Raw genomic sequence first — 25107 nt, forward strand, 5'->3', positions numbered from 1 at the left:
AGGACTGGGATGGCAGGGGCTGCGGGTCGGGAGTTAGGGGCACCGTCAGAGCTGGAGGGAGTGCAGGGGGCTGTGGGTCGGGAGTGAGGGGCACCAGCAGAGCTGTGAGTCTGGAGGTCAGGACTGGGATAGCAGGGCTGCGGTTCAGGAGTGAGGGGCACCAGCAGAGATGTGAGTCTGGAGGTCAGGACTGGGATAGCAGGGGCTGCGGGGTCGGGAGTGAGGGGCACCAGCAGAGCTGTGAGTCTGGAGGTCAGGACTGGGATAGCAGGGGCTGCGGGTCGGCAGTGAGGGGCACCGGCAGCACAGTGACTGAGGAACTCAGCAGGGAGTCCTGGGGGCTGTGGGTCGGGAGTGAGGGGCACCAGCAGAGCTGGAGGGAGCGCAGAGGGCTGCGGGTCGGGAGTGAGGGGCATCAGCAGAACTGTGAGTCTGGAGGTCAGGACTGGGATGGCAGGGGCTGCGGGTTGGGAGTGAGGGGCACCCTCAGAGCTGGAGGGAGCCCAGGGGGCTGCGGATCAGGAGTGAGGGGCACCAGCAGAGCTGTGAGTCTGGAGGTCAGGACTGGGATAGCAGGGGCTGCGGGTAGGGAGTGAGGGGCACCGTCAGAGCTGGAGGTAGCGCAGGGGGCTGCAGGTCAGGAGTGAGGGGCACCAGGAGAGCTGTGAGTCTCGAGGTCAGGACTGGGATAGCAGGGGCTGCGGGTCAGGAGTGAGGGGCACCATCAGAGCTGGAGGGAGCGCAGGGGGCTGCGGGTCGGGAGTGAGCAGCACCAGCAGAGCTGTGAGTCTGGAGGTCACATCTGCAGGGAACAGTTCTGAACTTGGAGCACTTACAACTTGGAGAGTCTTTGTAGGGCATCCCAAATGTTTCCTGTATTCACAGACAGTTGTTGAGATGGTTCACCCAATTCCTCACCTGTGCACACGGCTCTCGGGAGCACTTTTTTTCAGAGCCATAGATGTCTGAGACCCATGGCTGGTCCCCTCATTCCAGCTGCGAGATCACATCAGGTTTGGAAACTGGAAACCCTGGGAAGGGAAAGAAAACAAGGAAGGTCCATGGAATTTGTGGGATACTTGTCACAAGGAATATTCCATGGTTTTAACCCCAGCTCATTTTTAAGACGTAACACCCCAAGGCCGGCTTCCTTGGCTCAAAGTGGCAGGAGAGTTATTATTATAACTCATATTCATGACCTTAGTGCCTAAGAGCCAATGAACCATGGGCCCCTGTTGTGCTAGGCACAGCACAAACCCAGAATAGAAGATGGCCCAGGCCCTGAAGAATTTACAGTCTAACTAGACAAGACAGACACAGATGAGGGAAGAGGTGGAACCCGCCAGCAGGGTGAACTATGTGAAGGCAGAGGGACAGATCTGATGAACACAGGTATAGAACTTGAGACTATTGTATTTAATGTTATGACTAGGGCCAGTGTTTTCCGGAAATTGCGGCTGTTACTGCATTTCCCCCTGAAATTACTCTTCATTTCTGGAATCACCCTTCGTATCCAGAATAGCTGAACAGAAGGTGGTTGGGGATGCAGGGTCACAAACCCCACATTTCTGCCTGGAGACCCCTGACTCCTCCCCAGGGCACGGGGCAGAGGCTGGGGGCTGGCTGCTTTGAGACTTGCTGCCAATTTCTTCCCTCCTCATACAAGTCTGGGCTCAGAAAAAACACTGGAGCTTCCCCTTGGGAGACGGGGCACTTGGCAGTGGGACACTGGGCACCCTCATCGTGCTGCAGCGCAGACGGCATCAACAGCACCTCTCCCCTGCTCCTCTCCCCTGCACACAGCTGGTTCATGCCCTGTCTCCCCAGCACACAGCCGGCTCCAGGCTCTCAATGCCCAGTGTCTGGGCCCCACCTTCCCCACACAGCTGGCTCCTGTCCAGTGGGGAGCTGGAGCCGGTTCCCACAGGTTCTCAAGAACCGGTTGCTAAAATTAGACCTCCGTGGAGAACCAGCTGTTAAAGGGCCAGGGGGTGGGCAAAGAACTCTGGTCTGTGGGCCGGACCATCCTGTTGCTCCCAGGATTCCCAGCTGGGGAGGCTGAGGCTCCCCCGGCCCTTCCCCCGCTTCCCCCCAGCTGCAGCGTGGCCAGCCGCCGGCACCAGCTGGGCAGCTCAGCTGAGCTCTGGAGTCGTCCTGCTGCCACTTTTTGAATGGCCCAGCAAGGTGGGGCGGGGGGCTGCTGCAAGCTCCAGGGCTGGCCAGAGGAGACGGGAGGGGGCAAGTGGGGCAATTGGCCGAGGCCCTGCAGGGGCCTCCGGCCCCATGAGAATCTCTCCTCTGGCCCCTCCCCCACTCCCCTCCCTTAAATCAGAACTTTTTATAGGGAACCGGTTGTTAAGATTTTGGCAGCTCATCACTGCTCCTGTCCCCTCCCCCAATGCATTTTCATGTTGTAAAGGATTATATATTGCTCATGCTTGTCAATTACTCTGTTTTCGCTGCCAGCAAACACTGGCCCTACTTATGACTGTTATCTTTGAGCCAGCCCTTGAAAGCACGAATACTTCACAGACTGTGGTGCTGAGATGGGCCAGATGATACCGGGGAGGCTGAGGGATGGGGAGATGGGTTTCCTGTGCAATCTGGTGTCACTAAGGCTGGATCTCAAGGCTGGTTATGCAGAACTCCATCTTCTGAAGCTTTGCCCTGCACAGAAAGGGGCAGTGACTGATTTTACCTCTTTCGGGAGACTGAATATGACAGACTTTTTGGAGAGAAACAGTTGAGCCAGGCTGCTGTAGAAAACAGTTTGATTTCCTTTCACTGAGCCTGTCCGTTTGTCTTCACTCCGGTAGAGCTCCCTGCATCTGCGAGCCCAGTTATTCCTGCTCCCAAGAACGTAACGAGTCCGTGTATACTTCACTCAGCCAAGGGGAGATCCTCCCATGGACAGGTGACAATTATTCCCTTGTCTCTGTCGGGTATTCCATTGATGTAGGTTGGTCCCAGCCTGTCCTTAATGACTCATTCATATCATCCCGTGACAGCTCCGTGACAAAACACCTCATGTCTCCTGCTCTTTATAATCATAGCAATACCAACCACAGAGGGAAACTGAGGTGTGTATTGGCATCATAGAAGTATCACCAAAATTCCTGCCTCTATCACACACACACGGCTCACAGCCCCAGGAGAGAAAGCAAAGCACGGGACCTGGATGTTAGTCCAGTGAACACAGTGGAGGACAAGCTGCAATCCGCACACCCTGGTCAAACAGGAGAGGCAGGTGGGTCCCCACCCATAGAGAGGGGCTGGCTAGAGGCCTGATACCCGAGAGGCCATTGCTTGAGCAGACCATGGAGGCAGGTCAAAGGCTTCGCTACCCCAGAACTGTGGCATCGCAAAAGCAGATTTTGAGGAATTAGGAAATCTAGTGACTCAGGTGTAATGGGAGGGAGAATTAAACTCCCCAGTGTGTGGAGAAGGCTGGGGAATTAAACACTAAAATTCAGGAGCAACAGCCCCTAATTCTTCTGAAAAGAAGGAAGTTTGGGGTGGGCTTTAGCAATTAGGTTGCAGCACATTCATAGATTGGAATTATTAATTAATAAGTGATGTAAATCATGAGTATTAATGCTTGATGCTTATGGACTTCCCAAAGGCCACGTATGGGTTGGGGCAGCTATTGACATTCTTGTAATCAGAGAAAAGGAGCAGATATGGTATATAGCCATCCTATTACCATAAGGAATTTTAGTGGGTGGGAGATAAGGCAAAAAAAGTGGGGCAAGGGAACTTGTCAAAACTTGTATGACAAATAAAGGTATAAAGTTATCACTACTCAGGTTTTTTAGAGCCCCCACAGCTTCTAATAACCGAGGGGACAGGACTCCTCACCCAGCGAGGTCACCGTCTCATAGTTCTCCTGCATGACGTCTCTGCAGAGGGCTCTCTGAGCGGGGTCCAGCAGAGCCCATTCCTCTCTGGTGAAATACACAGCCACCTCCTCGAAGGTCACCGGCCCCTGAAGGAGAAAGAGTCCAACACTCAGTACCTGCTGCCTCCGTCACAACCCCACCACTCATGGGGGAGAGGAGCCAATCAAAGGGAAGCTCTGGCTGGCTCACAGGCAGGAGTCCCACCCCCACCCTGCTCAGAGCAGCCAGGAAACACCAGGGTGAGGGGACGAAGCGAGAGCCCCTTGTCTCTCTCAGCAGATCCATCACCCCGCAACTAGCCACAGACGGACACAGGAGATGGAGCCCCTAGCAGGGCGCAGGGAGAGCTCGCTGGCAGGGAGCCCAACGCTGTTCTCATTGTGAAGAGCAGGACAGGACCAGACTTAGTGGGGGGCAGACGACATGACGGTCCAGGGGGGCCTTGCTGAGGGGTGTCCTGTCTCTCCTCCCCCCACTTCTCTTCAGCTGTCTGCCCCTGCAGCTCTTCCTGCAGCCCTGCCCCCACCCCACTTGGAGCTGCCCCGGCCAAGCTGCTCCCAGGAGCCTCCTGTGCCGTGGCGGGGAGGGGGTTTGCTGATGTCAGGGTGGCCCCACCCTCCTGCCTCTGTGCCCAGTCTCTGCTGAGCTGAGGTGGGGGGGACAAGATTCTGTGCTGCCGCCTCTGGGTCAGGAGTGGGAGCTGCTGGCCCCTGCTGCTGTGTGAACGAGCCTTCGGACTAGTGAGTGCCACTGTGCTGGGAGTGACAGCGGGTGTGACTCACCCCCCACCCCCCCCACACTCACCCCACAATAGACACTTCAATTACTGTTATTCCTTCTTTTTACTTCCTGTCAAAATGCGCAAAGTGCACATAGTCTCTGTAATTTTATTCTTTCACATTCGGTCAGGATGACAGTGCTGGTATTTTAGCTTTCTAACTGGTCTGTGCATTTCAAAATTTTATTTCCGTCTTATGCTTAAATTCAATTCTTTGAGTAATGAGTTCTAAAATGCCTCACCTGTCCTGGCTGGAGTAATTATCATTATTACTGTTATTACCGTATTGTGCTTTGTCATTCATTATTTAAAATGGTACAGTCAAATAACAGACTCTACATTTTGCATGTACTTACCTTAGCTGGGCTCATTTAAAAAAAAATTAGCTAAACTCAAAACTTTAGACACTGTGCAGATGAAGATCACTTATCTTCAGATTGTATTTTTAAATCTGTCTGTAAAGTAACTTAAAATGTCTATGAAAATAAATACAGTTCCAAGTATGATACTAATAACAATGATGGAGTGAAATGTTAGTGAGTCACCTACATGGTAGTGACCAGTTAACACAAATGCCAAAATAACTAGAGAAACAAATTCCCATTCGTAAAAAAGAGAAAAAAACTTTAATCCCCTATGTAAACTAAGTAAATATGTTTTCAGTGGAATGAAAAACAATTGACTAAAATAGAGGAGATAATGGCAGTAACATGGAGCGTGTCTGTTAGAGAAAGTAAGCAGATTTTATTTATTTTTATTTATCTCTACTAAAGATGGGGTAAAAAGTATCAACCTTGTGTTTCTGATACCTGCATTAAAGCTCCAGAACTGATACCTCAAGGCTTGGGATAGGGAATATCTTGCTGTATTGTCTCCTGATTGTTCTAAATTTACTTTGAAATTTAATATGTGGCTGTATTAAGATTATGGGAAAAGAGGTACCAAGTGGTAACAGGGTGAACAATTAGCAGGAAGATTAATTTTAAATAAAATTTTTGTAAAGGCACCTCTGTTTCCAAATGTGCCTTAACCACAGGATACAGGTTGTGTGTCAATGCTAATGAGGTATAATTAGAATCTCATTATAAAAGGGGTGCCCAGAGCAGGAAAATTGAGCTCCTGTGGGAAATTCCAGCAGGAACCATCCCTCTACTGATGATCAATCCATGAGAGACACCTCAGACCCTAATACTATTGAACAGGATGTGAGTAGAACTAGAGTTGTAACTTTTGCACAGGTCTTCATACAATGTCTATATGCCTTGGGTCGTCGTAACCTTAACTGTAACTTCAATAAAACTTGTAAAACCGACTAGACCTTGTACCTGTGAATGTCTGTGTGGTCACTACCCTTGGTCTTTGTGTGTTCCTAGAGACTGTGCATTTGAAGCAAGTAGCAGAGGCGACTTTCACTCTGTTAAGCTTGAAACTGTCGCCACCAGAGCCGACCCCGCGGCGGTGTAATACCACATTACAAACTGCACTTTAAATAAAAGGCTGCACAATACACCACACACCAGGCCACCCTCACTTCTGCGCTGCTGCTGCTGGCGGTGGCATGGCCTTCAGAGCTGGGCGCTCGGCCAGCACCTGCCGCTATCAGGCCGCCCTGCCAGTGCTGAATTTGTGCCATGGCTGAGCTCTGGCACCTCTTTCAATACAAACTAAGCACTAGAGGGAGGCACCGGGGCCTGGACGTGATGGTGGGGAGCCCGTGAGGGCCAGGGGTGATGGGGGGCACCAAAATACAAGTTCACCCAGGGTGCCATTTTCTCTAAGGCCAGCCCTGGAGCTGGGTATGGGGGAGGGGCACATCCCCTCAGGCCGTGGTTCTCAAGCAGGGGTCCCTGGACCTCTGGGGGGCTGCGAGCTGGTTTCAGGGGCTCCTCCAAGCAGGGCCAGTGTTAGACTCGCTTGGGCCCAGGGCAGAAAGCCCAAACCTCTCTGCCTGGGGCCATGAGCCCTGCCACCAGGGGCTGAAGCCAAAGCTGGAGCAATTAGCTCTGTGGGGGTCCCTGTCACATGGGGCCCCAGGCAATACCCCTGTTTGCTACCCCCTAACACCAGCCCTGGCTTTTCTGTGCAGAAAACCAGGCACATGCAGGGCAGTGGGGGTTTTATAACATGTTGAGGGGCCTCAGAAAGAAAACAGTTGAGAACCCCTGACTAAGCCTCATTGGTGGGTGCCCCTCTACATCTCACAGCAGTGAGGCTCCAGCCCTGGGATTCTGCTCCCTTTACCTAGCCCCACCTAGGTGTGTTCTTTGCACTTCCACAAATCAGAGCATTTCCACCTTCTAACCTCATGGGTCTGTTCCTAGAATGGAAGCCACATATTACCGAGATCCCAACAGGTTTGCTACACCCTGGCTTCCTCCCATTCTCCACCCTGTGAATTTCCTGCCCCGCTCCAACCTCCAAACCAGACTGCCCAAGCCTCCCAGCTCCTGTGTATCTGCTGTCACTCTCCCTCCAGCAGGAACCCACCAATAACCCCCAATAATCCCTACCTGAACGGGCTCCTCTGCAGCCATTTCCCTTCCCTGTCCCATAGGAGGATGGGATGAACCGGAGCGAGACGTGGGCGTCATTCTGCAGCCTGGCAGGGTGAGAAGGGCAGTTGTGGAGGTTTCAGAACAGGCTTTAGTTCATTTCACATCACAATTCCCAGGCCCTTTCCCTGCAGACAGACATCCTAGACTCTGCCATGCTGGAAAATGCTCGATCTCTTTATTACAGTGTAGACCTGACCCCTCCTGCCAGGGGTAAATCCACAGACGTTTTTCAGCCTCTGCAGTAATAAAGTCTCTGAACAAAATGCTAGAAAGGAGCAGAACCAAAGGGGCTGGGCAGGCTCCAAAGGGGACACTGGTTCCTCCTTCCCCACCGGTGCCCCAGCCATGCCCTGTGGCTGGCAGAGAATGGCCACCCCATCTCCACCCCAGAGGGAGCTGTGTCTCAGGGCTCCCCCAAACAGCACCCAGGACCCCCCATCCCTTTGGGAATGACTCAGGCAACAATTTCCCACCCAAACAAGGACGAATTGCTGCAGATGAAATGGGGGGAGGGAGGAAGCCGCCCCCCCCCCAAATATGAGGAAAATTTAAATTGACATTTGAGACTTATGGAGAAAATTGGGGAAAATAAGAGACTAGAGAGTCAATAATTTTAGGAAAAACGAGGGATTCTCCTTCGGTTTGACGGTCCTGTGTGGTGAGGGGAGAGAAAAGGGGGAGAACTAGAGAGACTTGTTACCAGTGCTGGGGAGGGAAGTGGCACAGACAGGAGAAGGAGGCAGGTATCTCCCCCCACCCCCGACTCACACACACTCTCCCCCTGGACTTTCCCAGCTGCACAGAGACCGTTCAACCCCCACCTGCCCCACTGCCCTTCCCCCGCCTGCAGCTCCGGCTTCTGCCCGCCCGCCCCCGCCAGCCACACAACGGGGAACCCCCGGGCCCCAGGCTCTGGCCCCACCTGGATCCCAGCGGGGCCGGGGGCAGATCCTACTGCAGCTGAGAACAGCGGCTCCGCTCCGGCTCCGGCGGCTCCAGCGCTGCTGGCAGCACGTGGCCACCAGGGAGCAGCTGCTGAACCCGGGCTCTCGCGTCACAATGTGCCAGAGCCCCGCCCCCAGGAGCTGCCCCGCCCCCGGTCTGTGCCAGAGCCCCGCCCCAGGAGCTGCCCGCCCCGGGCGGTGTCAGAGCCCCGCCCCCAGGAGCTGCCCCGCCCCCGGGCTGTGTCAGAGCCCCGCCCCCAGGAGCTGCCCCGCCCCCAGGCTGTGCCAGAGCCCCGCCCCCAGGAGCTGCCCCGCCCCCGGGCTGTGTCAGAGCCCCGCCCCAGGAGCTGCCCCGCCCCCGGGCTGTGCCAGAGCCCCGCTCCCAGGAGCTGCCCCCCCCGGTCTGTGCCAGAGCCCCGCCCCCAGGAGCTGCCCCGCCCCCGGGCTGTGCCAGAGCCCCGCCCCCCGGAGATGCCCAATGTCCCATCTCTGGGCTTTGTTCTCCTGCCTCCTTGTTCCCAGCACCCACCGCTCCCAGCTGCTCCCTTCCTATGTCTGCAAACACCACCCCCCCGGGGGTGGGCTGCAGCGCTCGCTGGGGCTGTCTCCAGTGGCTGAAGTTGCCTCCATCTCTGCTTTACCTGGGGGGGGGGGGAGACAAAGAGAGGAGATGGTCCCAGGGTGTGAAAGCAAAATTAGGGGGCAGGGAAAGAAGGACTGTTTGGAAAGGTGGGTTTTTTGCGAGGGGAGGGGAGGTCATTCCTGTATTGGACCAACTGCCGGTGGGGGGAGAGCGAGAGAGAGAAGCGACACGCAAGCTGCGCTCTTTCCCCAGCAGCAGGTGGGCCACGTGGTCTCTCTGCTGCCCTGGCTGCGTGGGACGGGACCCGGCTACCCCTACAGGGCAGGCAAGAGCGGCGGCCCGGGCGGGCAGGGGGAGGGGCCCGAGCGGAGGGGCGGAGCCGCGTGAGCAGGTATGCAGATCTGTGTGCGAGCAGAGCATCGTGGGAGCGGACGCAGGCTGCCAGGCAGGGCCCGACTTTGGCACCGGGAGCTCGGCGTGGGGAAGGGACGGTCTCCGGGGGACGTGTCCGGGCAGCTGTCGGCAGTGGGGGCCGGTGTGGGCGAGGCCGGCGGTGGGGGCGCGGCGGTCCGCCCCGTGTGTTATAAGTGCGGGGCGAGCGAGGGCGGGCGGCGGCCGGGCAGCAGGAAAACATACTTACCTGGCAAGAGAGATACCATGATCACGAAAGTGGTTTTCCTAGGGTGAGACTCATCCTTTGCACTGCGGGTGTGCTGACCCTTGTGATTTCCCCAAATGCGGGAAACTTGACGGCATAATTTGTGGTAGTGGGGGACTGCGTTCGCGCTCTCCCCTGGTGATTGGTTTGAACAACAGACAACCGATAGTGGGCTGTTTAGGCTTAGTGCACTGCAAAGCAGATACTCAGGAAAACAGCTGTTATTCTGGGTCTTTGGGAGTGCTCTTTTCCACAAGCCCTGTACTTCTAGGTATCTTTGTCACACGTTCCTCCTTGTAAGCAAAGCTCAGCTCTGAAACTTTACTTGGGTCTCTCTGTGTTCTTGGCTTTCCCTAGTCTTTTGCAGCTGATCTGCTCTCTAGTCTGCTTTTGGGGGGCTTGGACCGGTGCCTTCCTTGGCTCTAAGGGGAGCTGCCTGCCCGCCTGCCTGCTCTGCTTCTTTCCCTGCTTGTAGCTTCTTGCCTGGCCCTTCTTCTCGGGCTCTTCCTCTTTTGACGGGAGGACGGCCTGTCCAAAACGCCTGTCCCACCCGGTCTCCTCGTCCAACAGGCAGCCTCGCCCCTGCCCTGGGGCCGCTTTGGCTTTCGCTGTCTGTTCCTGTCTCTTGGTGGCCACCCTGTCGGTGCTACGGAGACTAGGCTGTCACAACCCTATGCTGGAGGAGGGCTTTCCGTCGCTTGAGGCCCACCCACCGCCTCCCCGAATGCCCTTTAGCTACGCTGCGGGTTAGGGCGGCGTGGCCCTGTCGCCCAGGAGCGGGTTTTCCCTTTTGCACACCTCTGACGGACGGAGCTGTTTTGACTTAACTGTTCAGCACGCACCGACCCTCGGGCCTGGGCTGCACGGGAACGTAAATCGCGCGGCTACATCAGTCCGCGCCTTGGTCGGAAGAATTCTTCCGTCGACCTAGCTCCCGCCTTTCGGGAGGTGGATGGCCGGCACCAACGAGGAAAACCTCTCCAGGACCCTTCTCCGGGAACAGTGCCCTTCCGTTTGGGGAGATTATGCTGCTTTAAAAGAGAAAGTGTTTAACTGCCTTTCTCTGAGGCAAGGTTGACTTTGTATTGCTTCCCTCGTGGCTCCTTATAGCAGTTGTGTTCTGAAATCTTTAGGGTTTGACTTCATTTATGATGAAATCTTGCTGTAACTTTATTCTAATTTTCAATGAGTAACTAGACCTGAGCTGTTTGGCGTGTTAGTGGAGGATTGTTTAAAAACCTGGGATTCCACTTTCGGTTACCTTTCCATTACATTTCCTCTGAAAGCCCACCGAAAGCCTCCACTTCCCACATAACTCTCTCAAACCTGCAGTCATCAGGCATACAGAAGATGCTTACAGTTTCACTCCATACGAGTCCAGTTCCTTGCTGTTTCCTGTCTAACCACTGCACACATATGGTATCCCCTCCCTACCCGGAGCTGCTTCCTGGCTTTTCCGCTCAGGGCAGGAAAACGAGAATGGAGAGGTAAGCTGTGCAGGGAACTCTTCCTCAGCTCGCACTCCACCCCCAAGGGCCTTTCGAGGTCTTCTACGGACTTCAGGTTTCATTTGATTTCCAAGGTTTATGGGCTCATTAATTAGCCATCTCTCCTAATGCAGGGATTCTACGGGTCAGACCAAAGATCGATGGCCCAAAAGAGCTAAGAAACAGAAATAAAGGTGAGAGCTAGGCGTTACATTCAGATGAGAATCCAGAATCTGACTGTGCCCTGGCATGTTCAACGCTGCCGAAAAGAAGGAGCTCGTCAGGTCCCTCTGCTAGCACCCAAATCTGGTGGCTAGTCGGTCTGCTGGGAAATAAGGAAAAGGAAAAGAATTAAAGGAATCAGGCAATAACAAGGAAATGAAAAGGTTTGTTGAACGGGTTCTGTCTGATTGACTGTCTTCCCAGCTACCCGTCCAAGTTAAAGACCTAGCCCACGATCCTGTCAGCTGACAGCAGCCAATGCCAGGTACCCCCTACTATACTTTTTTCATACTATAGAAAAGCTTCAGCCAGTGACACCAGCTCAGGGAGCACTCTTCTGTTTTTCTCACAGCAAGCAACAGCCTTGCCAAAGCAAAGCCTTAAAAAATTGGCTACAAACTCATCAACATTCCTCTCCACGGAAATCTTTAGTAAAAGGCGAAAGATTTATACGAACTGAAGAGAAAACAGAGTATGTAGAACTCGTGGCAGAGGCGCTGCCGGGGCAACCGCCTACGCTCCCAAAAGTCAGGGTGACTACTCTCCCAGCCCGCTACACCGCTAGCTTTCAGAGGAAATGGAATTGAACCGATTGGCAGCCCGAGTTGGATCATCGAAACCGGGGACACAGGGAGCAAAACCAGCCCCTCGACCAGGGACTCGCTTCGCTGCACGCAATGCACTGTGGCTATGCAAATAAGATGCTCCGGCCGTCTCCGGCGCTCAAAGGAGTCTTTTCTCCGGGCTGCCTCTGCTCCTTCCCCGGCTGGGCGGAGATTGGGATGGGGCAGCTGCTCTCCTGAGACAGTCCCGCTGATGCCCAGGCGCATGGAGGACGGAGCCCGGACGAGAAGCCAGAGGGCACTTGGCCCACAGCTCAAACCCGGAGCAAACGCACACACTTTGCAAAGTAACAGGAGCCGGGATCTCGCACATGAGATTCTATCTGCCGGCCGAGTGCGACCCCGCATTGTACCTGCTGCTTGGTCTGCCTCTGCTGCAAAGTAGCTCGCCTCGCTCAGATCCTTGGGGTTCGCTGAGCTGCAGCTCACCTTGATACACGGGAACAGCTTCAAATCATGGAATATCAGGGTTGGAAGGGACCTCAGGAGGTCATCTAGTCCAACCCAATCCCCAACTAAATCATCCCAGCCAGGGCTTTGTCAAGGCTGACCTTAAAAACCTCTCAGGAAGGAGATTCCACCACCTCCCTAAGGAACCCATTCCAGTGCTTCACCACCCTCCTAGTGAAAAAGGGTTTTCCTAAGATCCAACCTAAACCTTCCCCACCGCAACTTGGGACCATTGCTCCTCGTTCTGTCATCTGGTGCCCCTGAGAACAGTCTAGATCCATCCTCTTTGGAACCCCCTTTCAGGTAGTTGAAAGCAGCGATCAACTCCCCCCTCATTCTTCTCTTCTGCAGACTAAACAATCCCAGTTCCTCAGCCTCTCCTCATAAATCATGTCTTCCAGCCCCCTAATCACTTTTGTTGCCCTATGCTGGACTCTTTTCAGTTTTTCCACATCCTTCTTGCAGTGTGGGGCCCAAAACCGGACACGGTACTCCAGATGAGGCCTCACCAACGTCGAAGAGAAGGGAATGACCACATCCCTCGATCTGCTGGCAATGCCCCTACGTATACAGTCCAAAATGCCGTTAGCCTTCTTGGCAACAAGGGCACACTGTCGACTCATATCCAGCTTCTCGTCCACTGTAACCCCTAGGTCCTTTTCTGCAGAACTGCTGCCTAGCCATTCGGTCCCTAGTCTGGAGCAGTGCACGGGATTCTTCCGTCCTAAGTGCAGGACCGGGCACTTGTCCTTGTTGAACCTCATCAGGTTTCTTTCGGCCCAATCCTCCAATTTGTCTAGGTCCCTCTGTAGCCTATCCGTACCCTCCAGCGTATCGACCGCTCCTCCCAGTTTAGCGTCATCTGCAAACTTGCTGAGAGTGCAGTCCACGTCATCCTCCAGATCCTTAACGAAGATATTGTACACAACCGGCCCCAGGACCGAGCCTTGGGGCACGCCGCTTGAGACCGGCTGCCAATTAGACGTGGAGCCATTGATCACTACCCGTTGAGCCCGAGGACCTAGCCAGCTTATAGTCCACCTTATAGTCCATTCATCCAGCCCAAACTTCTTGAACTTGCCGACAAGAATACTGTGGAGACCGTATCAAAACTTTGCTAAAGTCAAGGAAGAACACATCCATTGCTTTTCCCTCATCCACAGACCCAGTTCTCTCCTCACAGAAGGCAATTAGGTTAGTCAGGCATGACTTGCCCTTGCTGAATCCATGCTGACCGCTCCTGATCACTTGCCTCTCCTCTAAGTGCTTCAGAATTGATTCCTTGAGGACCTGCTCCATGATTTTTCCAGGGACTGAAGTGAGGCTGACTGGCCTGTAGTTCCCCGGATCCTCCTTCTTTCTTCCCTCTTTTAAAGATGGGCACTACATTAGCCTTTTCCCAGTCATTTGGGACCTCCCCCAATGGCCATGAATTTTCAAAGATAATGACCTGTGGCTCTGCAATCACACCCGCCAACTCCTTTAGCACCCTCGGATGCAGCGCATCCGGCCCCATGGATTTGTGCTCATCCAGCTTTTCTAAATAGTCCCGAAGCACTTCTTTCTCCACAGAGGGCTGGTCACCTCCTCTCCATGCTGTGCTGCCCAGAGCAGCAGTCTGGGAGCTGATTTTGTTCGTGAAGACAAAATCACGAAGGGGGAGGGTGGGGAAGCATTGAGTACATTAGCTTTTTCCACATCCTCTGTCACAAGGTCGCCTCCCTCATTCTGTAAGGGGCCCACACTTTCCTTGACTTTCTTCTTGTTGCTAACATCCCTGAAGAAACCCTTCTTGTTGTTACTCTTAACATCTCTTGCTAGCTGCAACTCCAAGCGTGAGTTGCCCTTCCTGATTTCACTCCTGCGTGCCTGAGCAATATTTTTATACTCCTCCCTGGTCATTTGTCCAATCTTCCACTTCTTCAAACGGCGCTGCCTGCCAGTGCACTCAGCCTCACTTGGCAGGTAACAAAAGGGATCGAGTGGCCGTCCAGTTTCTGGAGAGTGGCTGACAACACCCAACCTTCTGCCCTGAGGAGAAACTGACGTGAGACAAGGCAGGGGAGGTAATTCTTGTATTGGACCAACTTCCGGTGGGGAGAGAGCGAGAGAGAAGCGAAATGCAAGCTGCACTCTTTCCCTAGCAGCAGGTGGGCCACGTCGTCTCTCCGATGGCCTGGCTTCCCGGGACGGGACCCGCTTCAACTTAGATAATTTTTTACCTCAAGGTTCCCAAGACACAGACAAGGTTTTCATCTCGAGGCCAAAAGACCAAAAACATCAAGACACTTGATCACGGCCAAGCACTTGGATAGGCCAAGATTTAAAAGTTTATTAGAAAATATTTGAAAATGAACGATACAGAGAGTTGAAATGTCAGATATTGGTCATCGGGGGTGACATACAGAGTATAGGGCAATTTTAGTTTTAAATGTTTATTAGAAAATGTTTAAGAATAGATAATACAGAGAGTTTGTAACATCAGTTACTGGTCATCAGGGATGACATACAGAGTATAGGGGGATGCTAGTACTTTGGTATTGGACAGCACATAACTTATACAGTGTGCAATGTCCCCAATGTGGGGTATACTGTGGGTGAGTTCAAGATACAGTCAGCAAGCAGTGAGGGTACATCACGCATACAACAGTTAAAGACAGTCGTAGGTATAAATAAGCAAGCCAGGTAATGGGGCTAGAATGACCCTCACATGGCAAAGTTAAGGTCTGTCGCACTCGATCTGAGCACTACACCCCATCTGAGCTCAAAGAGCTGAGCACGCAAGAGCGGCGGCCCGGGCGGGCAGGGGGAGGGGCCCGAGCAGAGGGGCGGAGCCGCGTGAGCAGGTATGCAGATCTGTGTGCGAGCAGAGCATCGTGGGAGCGGACGCAGGCTGCCAGGCAGGGCCCGACTTTGGCACCGGGAGCTCGGCGTGGGGAAGGGACGGTCTCCGGGGGCCACGTCGGGGCAGCTGTCGGCAGTGGGGGCCGGTGTGGGCGAGGCCGGCGGTGGGGGCGCGGCGGTCCGCCCCGTGTGTTATAAGTGTGGGGCGAGCGAGGGCGGGCGGCGGCCGGGCAGCAGGAACTCATACTTACCTGGCAGGGGAGATACCATGATCACAAAGGTGGTTTTCCCAGGGTGAGGCTCATCCATTGCACTGTGGGTGTGTTGACCCCTGCGATTTCCCCAAATGCGGGAAACTCGACTGCATAATTTGTGGTAGTGGGGGACTGCGTTCGCGCTCTCCCCTGGTGATTGGTTTGAACAACAGATGACCGATAGTGGGCTGTTTAGGCTTAGTGCACTGCAAAGCAGATTTTCAGGAAAACAGCTGTTATTCTGGGCCTTTGGGAGTGCTCTTTTCCACAGGCCCTGTACTTCTAGGTATCTTTGTCACACGTTCCTCCTTGTAAGCAAAGCTCAGCTCTGAAACTTTACTTGGGTCTCTCTGTGTTCTTGGCTTTCCCTAGTCTTTTGCAGCTGATCTGCTCTCTAGTCTGCTTTTGGGGGGCTTGGACCGGTGCCTTCCTTGGTTCTAAGGGGAGCTGCCTGCCTGCCTGCCTGCTCTGCTTCTTTCCCTGCTTGTAGCTTCTTGCCTGGCCCTTCTTCTCGGGCTCTTCCTCTTTTGACGGGAGGACGGCCTGTCCAAAACGCCTGTCCCACCCGGTCTCCTCGTCCAACAGGCAGCCTCGCCCCCTGCCCTGGGGCCGCTTTGGCTTTCGCTGTCTGTTCCTGTCTCTTGGTGGCCACCCTGTCTGTGCTACGGAGACTAGGCTGTCACAACCCCATGCTGGAGGAGGGCTTTCCGTTGCTTGAGGCCCACCCACCGCCTCCCCGAATGCCCTTTAGCTACGCTGCGGGTTAGGGCGGCGTGGCCGTGTCGCCCAGCAGCGGGTTTTCCCTTTTGCACACCTCTGACGGACGGAGCTGTTTTGACTTAACTGTTCAGCACGCACCGACCCTCGGGCCTGGGCTGCACGGGGAACGTAAATCGGCGGCTACATCAGTCCGCGCCTTGGTCGGAAGAATTCTTCCGTCGACCTAGCTCCCGCCTTTCGGGGAGGTGGATGGCCGGCACCAACGAGGAAAACCCTCTCCAGGACCCTTCTCCGGGAACAGTGCCCTTCCGTTTGGGGAGATTATGCTGCTTTAAAAAAGAGAAATTGTTTAACTGCCTTTCTCTGAGGCAAGGTTGACTTTGTATTGCTTCCCTCGTGGCTCCTTATAGCAGTTGTGTTCTGAAATCTTTAGGGTTTGACTTCATTTATGATGAAATCTTGCTGTAACTTTATTCTAATTTTCAATGAGTAACTAGACCTGAGCTGTTTGGTGTGTTAGTGGAGGATTGTTTAAAAACCTGGGATTCCACTTTCGGCTGCCTTTCCATTACATTTCCTCTGAAAGCCCACCGTAAGCCTCCACTTCCTACATAACTCTCTCAAACCTGCAGCCATCAGGCATACAGAAGATGCTTACAGTTTCACTCCATACGAGTCCAGTTCCTTGCTGTTTCCTGTCTAACCACTGCACACATATGGTATCCCCTCCCTACCCGGAGCTGCTTCCTGGCTTTTGCGCTCAGGACAGGAAAACGAGAATGGAGAGGTAAGCTGTGCAGGGAACTCTTCCTCAGCTCGCACTCCACCCCCCAAGGGCCTTTCGAGATCTTCTACGGACTTCAGGTTTCATTTGATTTCCAAGGTTTATGGGCTCATTAATTAGCCATCTCTCCTAATGCAGCGATCCTACGGGTCAGACCAAAGATGGATGGCCCAAAAGAGCTAAGAAACAGAAATAAAGGTGAGAGCTAGGCATTACATTCAGATGAGCATCCAGAATCTGACTGTGCCCTGGCATGTTCAACGCTGCCCAAAAGAAGGAGCTAGTCAGGTAGCACCCAAATCTGGTGGCTAGTCGTTCTGCTGGGAAATAAGGAAAAGGAAAAGAATTAAAGGAGTCAGGTAATAACAAGGAAATGAAAAGGTTTGTCCAACGGGTTCTGTCTGATTGACCGTCTTCCTAGCTACCTGTCCAAGTTAAAGACCTAGCCCAGTATCCTGTCTGCTGACAGTGGCCAATGCCAGGTGCCCCCACTATACTTTTTTCATACTATAGAAAAGTTTCAGCCAGTGACACCAGCTCAGGGAACACTCTTCTGTTTTTCTCACAGCAGGCAACAGCCTTGCCAAAGCAAAGCCTTAAAAAATTGGCTACAAACTCATCAACATTCCTCTCCACGGAAATCTTTAGTAAAAGGCGAAAGATTTATACGAACTGAAGAGAAAACAGAGTATGTAGAACTTGTGGCAGAGGCGCTGCCGGGGCAACCGCCTACGCTCCCAAAAGTCAGGGTGACTACTCTCCCAGCCCGCTACACCGCTAGCTTTCAGAGGAAATGGAATTGAACCGATTGGCAGCCCGAGTTGGATCATCGAAACCGGGGACACAGGGAGCAAAACCAGCCCCTCGACCAGGGACTCGCTTCGCTGCACGCAATGCACTGTGGCTATGCAAATAAGATGCTCCGGCCGTCTCCGGCGCTCAAAGGAGTCTTTTCTCCGGGCTGCCTCTGCTCCTTCCCCGGCTGGGCGGAGATTGGGATGGGGCAGCTGCTCTCCTGAGACAGTCCCGCTGATGCTCAGGCGCATGGAGGACGGAGCCCGGACGAGAAGCCAGAGGGCACTTGGCCCACAGCTAAAACCCGGAGCAAACGCACACACTTTGCAAAGTAACAGGAGCCGGGATCTCGCACATGAGATTCTATCTGCCGGCCGGGGTGCGACCCCGCGTTGTACCTGCCGCTTGGTCTGCCTCTGCTGCAAAGTAGCTCGCCTCGCTCAGATCCTTGGGGTTCGCTGAGCTGCAGCTCACCTTGATACACGGGAACAGCTTCAAATCATGGAATATCAGGGTTGGAAGGGACCTCAGGAGGTCATCTAGTCCAACCCAATCCCCAACTAAATCATCCCAGCCAGGGCTTTGTCAAGGCTGACCTTAAAAACCTCTCAGGAAGGAGATTCCACCACCTCCCTAGGGAACCCATTCCAGTGCTTCACCACCCTCCTAGTGAAAAAGGGTTTTCCTAAGATCCAACCTAAACCTTCCCCACCGCAACTTGGGACCATTGCTCCTCGTTCTGTCATCTGGTGCCACTGAGAACAGTCTAGATCCATCCTCTTTGGAACCCCCTTTCAGGTAGTTGAAAGCAGCGATCAACTCCCCCCTCATTCTTCTCTTCTGCAGACTAAACAATCCCAGTTCCCTCAGCCTCTCCTCATAAATCATGTCTTCCAGCCCCCTAATCACTTTTGTTGCCCTATGCTGGACTCTTTTCAGTTTTCCACATCCTTCTTGCAGTGTGGGGCCCAAAACCGGACACGGTACTCCAGATGAGGCCTCATCAACGTCGAAGAGAAGGGAACGACCACATCCCTCGATCTGCTGGCAATGCCCCTATGTATACAGTCCAAAATGCCGTTAGCCTTCTTGGCAACAAGGGCACGCTGTCGACTCATATCCAGCTTCTCTTCCACTGTAACCTCTAGGTCCTTTTCTGCAGAACTGCTGCCTAGCCATTCGGTCCCTAGTCTGGAGCAGTGCACGGGATTCTTCCGTCCTAAGTGCAGGACTGGGCACTTGTCCTTGTTGAACCTCATCAGGTTTCTTTCAGCCCAATCCTCCAATTTGTCTAGGTCCCTCTGTAGCCTATCCGTACCCTCCAGCGTATCGACCGCTCCTCCCAGTTTAGCGTCATCTGCAAACTTGCTGAGAGTGCAGTCCACGCCATCCTCCAGATCCTTAACGAAGATATTGTACACAACCGGCCCCAGGACCGAGCCTTGGGGCACGCCGCTTGAGACCGGCTGCCAATTAGACGTGGAGCCATTGATCACTACCCGTTGAGCCCGAGGACCTAGCCAGCTTATAGTCCACCTTATAGTCCATTCATCCAGCCCAAACTTCTTGAACTTGCCGACAAGAATACTGTGGAGACCGTATCAAAAACTTTGCTAAAGTCAAGGAAGAACACATCCATTGCTTTTCCCTCATCCACAGACCCAGTTCTCTCCTCACAGAAGGCAATTAGGTTAGTCAGGCGTGACTTGCCCTTGCTGAATCCATGCTGACCGCTCCTGATCACTTGCCTCTCCTCTAAGTGCTTCAGAATTGATTCCTTGAGGACCTGCTCCATGATTTTTCCAGGGAGTGAGGTGAGGCTGACTGGCCTGTAGTTCCCGGATCCTCCTTCTTTCTTCCCTCTTTTAAAGATGGGCACTACATTAGCCTTTTCCCAGTCATTTGGGACCTCCCCCAATGGCCATGAATTTTCAAAGATAATGACCAGTGGCTCTGCAATCACACCCGCCAACTCCTTTAGCACCCTCGGATGCAGCGCATCCGGCCCCATGGATTTGTGCTCATCCAGCTTTTCTAAATAGTCCCGAAGCACTTCTTTCTCCACAGAGGGCTGGTCACCTCCTCTCCATGCTGTGCTGCCCAGAGCAGCAGTCTGGGAGCTGATTTTGTTCGTGAAGACAAAATCACGAAGGGGGAGGGTGGGGAAGCATTGAGTACATTAGCTTTTTCCACATCCTCTGTCACTAGGTCGCCTCCCTCATTCTGTAAGGGGCCCACACTTTCCTTGACTTTCTTCTTGTTGCTAACCTCCCTGAAGAAACCCTTCTTGTGGTTACTCTTACCATCTCTTGCTAGCTGCAACTCCAAGCGTGAGTTGCCCTTCCTGATTTCACTCCTGCGTGCCTGAGCAATATTTTTATACTCCTCCTGGTCATTTGTCCAATCTTCCACTTCTTCAAACGGCGCTGCCTGCCAGTGCACTCAGCCTCACTTGGCAGGTAACAAAAGGGATCGAGTGGCCGTCCAGTTTCTGGAGAGTGGCTGACAACACCCGACCTTCTGCCCTGAGGAGAAACTGACGTGAGACAAGGCAGGGGAGGTCACTCTTGTATTGGACCAACTTCCGGTGGGAGAGAGCGAGAGAAGCGAAATGCAAGCTGCACTCTTTCCCCAGCAGCAGGTGGGCCACGTCGTCTCTCCGATGGCCTGGCTTCCGGGGACGGGACCGCTACAACTTAGATAATTTTTACCTCAAGGTTCCCAAGACACAGACAAGGTTTTCATCTCGAGGCCAAAAGACCAAAAACATCAAGACACTTGATCACGGCCAAGCACTTGGATAGGCCAAGATTTAAAAGTTTATTAGAAAATATTTGAAAATGAACGATACAGAGAGTTGAAATGTCAGATATTGGTCATCGGGGGTGACATACAGAGTATAGGGCAATTTTAGTTTTAAATGTTTATTAGAAAATGTTTAAGAATAGATAATACAGAGAGTTTGTAACATCAGTTACTGGTCATCAGGGTGACATACAGAGTATAGGGGATGCTAGTACTTTGGTATTGGACAGCACATAACTTATACAGTGTGCAATGTCCCCAATGTGGGGTATACTGTGGGTGAGTTCAAGATACAGTCAGCAAGCAGTGAGGGTACATCACGCATACAACAGTTAAAGACAGTCGTAGGTATAAATAAGCAAGCCAGGTAATGGGGCTAGAATGACCCTCACATGGCAAAGTTAAGGTCTGTCGCACTCGATCTGAGCACTACACCCCATCTGAGCTCAAAGAGCTGAGCACGCAAGAGCGGCGGCCCGGGCGGGCAGGGGGAGGGTCCCGAGCGGAGGGGCGGAGCCGCGTGAGCAGGTATGCAGATCTGTGTGCGAGCAGAGCATCGTGGGAGCGGACGCAGGCTGCCAGGCAGGGCCCGACTTTGGCACCGGGAGCTCGGCGTGGGGAAGGGACAGTCTCCGGGGGCCACGTCGGGGCAGCTGTCGGCAGTGGGGGCGGTGTGGGCGAGGCCGGCGGTGGGGGCGCGGCGGTCCGCCCCGTGTGTCATAAGTGCGGGGCGAGCGAGGGCGGGCGGCGGCCGGGCAGCAGGAACTCATACTTACCTGGCAGGGGAGATACCATGATCACAAAGGTGGTTTTCCCAGGGTGAGGCTCATCCATTGCACTGTGGGTGTGCTGACCCCTGCGATTTCCCCAAATGTGGGAAACTCGACTGCATAATTTGTGGTAGTGGGGGACTGCGTTCGCGCTCTCCCCTGGTGATTGGTTTGAACAACAGACAACCGGTAGTGGGCTGTTTAGGCTTAGTGCACTGCAAAGCAGATTCTCAGGAAAACAGCTGTTATTCTGGGCCTTTGGGAGTGCTCTTTTCCACAGGCCCTGTACTTCTAGGTATCTTTGTCACACGTTCCTCCTTGTAAGCAAAGCTCAGCTCTGAAACTTTACTTGGGTCTCTCTGTGTTCTTGGCTTTCCCTAGTCTTTTGCAGCTGATCTGCTCTCTAGTCTGCTTTTGGGGGGCTTGGACCGGTGCCTTCCTTGGCTCTAAGGGGAGCTGCCTGCCTGCCTGCCTGCTCTGCTTCTTTCCCTGCTTGTAGCTTCTTGCCTGGCCCTTCTTCTCGGGCTCTTCCTCTTTTGACGGGAGGACGGCCTGTCCAAAACGCCTGTCCCACCCGGTCTCCTCGTCCAACAGGCAGCCTCGCCCCCTGCCCTGGGGCCGCTTTGGCTTTCGCTGTCTGTTCCTGTCTCTTGGTGGCCACCCTGTCTGTGCTACGGAGACTAGGTTGTCACAATCCCATGCTGGAGGAGGGCTTTCCGTTGCTTGAGGCCCACCCACCGCCTCTCCAAATGCCCTTAGCTACGCTCGGGGTTAGGGTAGGCATGGCCGTGTCGCCCAGCAGCGGGTTTTCCCTTTTGCACACCTCTGACGGACGGAGCTGTTTTGACTTAACTGTTCAGCACGCACCGACCCTCGGGCCTGGGCTGCACGGGGAACGAGCGTCGTCGGCGCGGCTACATCAGTCCGCGCCTTGGTCGGAAGAATTCTTCCGTCGACCTAGCTCCCGCCTTTCGGGGAGGTGGATGGCCGGCACCAACGAGGAAAACCCTCTCCAGGACCCTTCTCCGGGAACAGTGCCCTTCCGTTTGGGGAGATTATGCTGCTTTAAAAAAGAGAAATTGTTTAACTGCCTTTCTCTGAGACAAGGTTGACTTTGTATTGCTTCCCTCGTGGCTCCTTGTAGCAGTTGTGTTCTGAAATCTTTAGGGTTTGACTTCATTTATGATGAAATCTTGCTGTAACTTTATTCTAATTTTCAATGAGTAACTAGACCTGAGCTGTTTGGTGTGTTAGTGGAGGATTGTTTAAAAACCTGGGATTCCACTTTCGGCTGCCTTTCCATTACATTTCCTCTGAAAGCCCACCGAAAGCCTCCACTTCCCACATAACTCTCTCAAACCTGCAGTCATCAGGCATACAGAAGATGCTTACTCTTTCACTCCATACGAGTCCAGTTCCTTGCTGTTTCCTGTCTAACCACTGCACACATATGGTATCCCCTCCCTACCCGGAGCTGCTTCCTGGCTTTTGTGCTCAGGACAGGAAAACGAGAATGGAGAGGTAAGCTGTGCAGGGAACTCTTCCTCAGCTCGCACTCCACCCCCCAAGGGCCTTTCGAGGTCTTCTACGGACTTCAGGTTTCATTTGATTTCCAAGGTTTATGGGCTCATTAATTAGCCATCTCTCCTAATGCAGGGATCCCACGGGTCAGACCAAAGATGGATGGCCCAAAAGAGCTAAGAAACAGAAATAAAGGTGAGCGCTAGGCATTACATTCAGATGAGCATCCAGAATCTGACTGTGCCCTGGCATGTTCAACGCTGCCCAAAAGAAGGAGCTCGTCAGGTCCCTCTGCTAGCACCCAAATCTGGTGGCTAGTCGGTCTGCTGGGAAATAAGGAAAAGGAAATGAATAAAGGAGTCAGGCAATAACAAGGAAATGAAAAGGTTTGTCGAACGGGTTCTGTCTGATTGACCATCTTCCCAGCTACCCGTCCAAGTTAAAGACCTAGCCCAGTATCCTGTCTGCTGACAGCGGCCAATGCCAGGTGCCCCAGAGGGAATGAACAGAACAGGGAATCATCAAGTGCTCCATCCCCTGTCGCCCATGCCCAGCTCCTGGCAAACCGGGATACCTAGCTAGGGATACCATTGGCGAAGCGCCATAGATGGACCTATCCTCCATGAATTTATCTAGTGCTTTTTTGAACCCTGTTACAGTCTTGGCCTTCGCGACATCATCTGGCAAAGAGTTCCACAGGTTGACTGTGTGGTGCGTGAAGAAAGACTTCCTTTTGTTTGTTATAAAGCTGCTGCCTATTAATTTCATTTGGTGACCCCTAGTTCGTGTGTTATGAGGAGGAGTAAATAACTCTTCCTTATTTACTTGCTCCACGCCGGTCATGGTTTTATAGACCTCCCTCGTATCCCCCTTTAGTCGTCTCTTTTCCAAGATGCAAAGTCCCAATCTTATGAATCTCTTCTTAGACGGAAGCTGGTCCATATCCCCTCATCATGTTTGTTGTCTGTTTCTGACTCTTTCCCATTCCCATATATCGTTTTTGAGGTTGGGGCAACCGCATCAGCACACAGTATTCAAGATGTGGGCGTACCATGGATTGATATTGAGGCGATATGATAGTTTCTGTCTTATTACCTGTCCCTTTCTTAATGATTCCCAAAGCTCCGCTGCACATTCAGTGGATTTTTTTCAGAGAACTATCCACAATGACTCCCAGATCTCTTTCTCGAGTGGTAACAGCTAATTTAGACCCCATCGTTTTATAGGGATAGTTGGGATTATGTTTGCCAATGTGCATTACTTTGCACTTATGAGCAATGACGTTCATCTTCCATTCGGTTGTCCCGTCACCCAGTTTTGTGAGATCTCTTTGTGGCTCTTGGCAGTCTGCCTGGGACTTAACTCTCTTGAGCAATTTTGTATCATCTGCAAATTTTGCCACCTCACTGTTTAGCCCTTTCCCCAGGTCATTTATGAATAAGTTGAACAGTACTGCTCCCAGTACAGACACCTGGGGATAAGAGAGGGCAGATCCTCTTCTGACACTGGCAGACCAAGTGCCAGCTCATGCCAAGGCCCCTAGGCCTTACTGAAAAGTGACAAACGCATGGCTGGAAACTAGTCTTGCTCACCTGTTTGTTAGTGTTGTTAAAACAGGCATTAGCTTTATAAAAAAACGTGTTTAGAGTTTATGACAAGCTTGTGAGTTGCTTCATGCATTATTCTCACTTATAATAGCCGTAGCCCATGTTGTAAGGTGATAGATTTATACGATCTGAAGAGAAACCAGAGTATATAAGCGTTGGCACTAAACCCCGCCACCAATCAGGAGAGAAGCATTACCAAGTGTGAAATGCCAGTTTACCAGAAGAGGTTTCATCTCCTTTCCAACAAGAGAAGGCCCTGACTGAGACCAGAACTGGGGTGGGCGGGGCACATGACTTTTGCAGGACATGCACCACCTTTGTAACTAACCTTTGCTATCTCACTTCGTATCACCACACACAGAGCACCTTTTTACCTCTAAGGACCAAAATACACTGTGAAAAAAATCTAACAGCATAAACTTATGATGAGGAACTGCAACACCAACAACAATTTTAAAAGATTTAAAACTGTCTCTGTTTTTCCACACCAGGACCAGCACATAAAAAGCCATCACTGCTGCCAACAAAAATCTATTTTCACCACCCACCATGTTTTGCTGTTAGGAACCCATACCCCATATTGGTGAGTACTTTCCAGACGAGGATGACGCTCTCAGGCCTCAAATGCCAGGTACAGTTACTCTGTCCTTGAGCCAAGATCAACAGGAAAATACACTGTATTACTCCTGCCCCAATAACAAAGAGACTGGGGATCCCACAGCAACTGAAATGGCCATTTGGACAAGCAATGCCATCATGCAATCCGGGGTGGGTGTAACCATGCAAATGACATCAGCCCCAAAAGGCC

The 25107-nt window shown here is 52.9% G+C and overlaps 1 long non-coding RNA gene and 5 other non-coding genes across 7 annotated transcripts; 3 read left to right on the forward strand and 3 right to left on the reverse strand.

The window, feature by feature from the left end:
* Nucleotides 1-984: 984 nt before the first annotated feature.
* On the reverse strand, nucleotides 985-8213 carry LOC120375868. Of its 2 annotated transcripts, none has more exons than XR_005586851.1 (3): nucleotides 8155-8213; nucleotides 7188-7276; nucleotides 985-1031 (listed from the first exon to the last, which is right to left on the reverse strand). It is a non-coding gene; the product is annotated as an uncharacterized LOC120375868 (long non-coding RNA). The 2 variants fall into 2 exon arrangements; XR_005586852.1 differs by lacking the exon at nucleotides 985-1031 and adding an exon at nucleotides 6892-6994.
* Nucleotides 8214-9391: 1178 nt separating this feature from the next.
* On the forward strand, nucleotides 9392-9555 carry LOC120376276. The gene has a single exon (XR_005587176.1). It is a non-coding gene; the product is annotated as a U1 spliceosomal RNA (small nuclear RNA).
* A 1931-nt stretch (nucleotides 9556-11486) lies between these two features.
* Nucleotides 11487-11602, reverse strand: LOC120375962. The gene has a single exon (XR_005586893.1). It is a non-coding gene; the product is annotated as a U5 spliceosomal RNA (small nuclear RNA).
* A 3684-nt stretch (nucleotides 11603-15286) lies between these two features.
* Nucleotides 15287-15450, forward strand: LOC120376143. The gene has a single exon (XR_005587052.1). It is a non-coding gene; the product is annotated as a U1 spliceosomal RNA (small nuclear RNA).
* Nucleotides 15451-17377: 1927 nt separating this feature from the next.
* Nucleotides 17378-17493, reverse strand: LOC120375963. Its single transcript, XR_005586894.1, has one exon. It is a non-coding gene; the product is annotated as a U5 spliceosomal RNA (small nuclear RNA).
* Nucleotides 17494-21169: 3676 nt separating this feature from the next.
* LOC120376082 lies at nucleotides 21170-21333 on the forward strand. Its single transcript, XR_005587004.1, has one exon. It is a non-coding gene; the product is annotated as a U1 spliceosomal RNA (small nuclear RNA).
* The last annotated feature ends 3774 nt before the right edge of the window (nucleotides 21334-25107 follow it).

Source organism: Mauremys reevesii, linkage group 12 (genome assembly GCF_016161935.1).
Source record: "Mauremys reevesii isolate NIE-2019 linkage group 12, ASM1616193v1, whole genome shotgun sequence".
NCBI classification, from domain to species: Eukaryota; Metazoa; Chordata; order Testudines; family Geoemydidae; genus Mauremys; species Mauremys reevesii.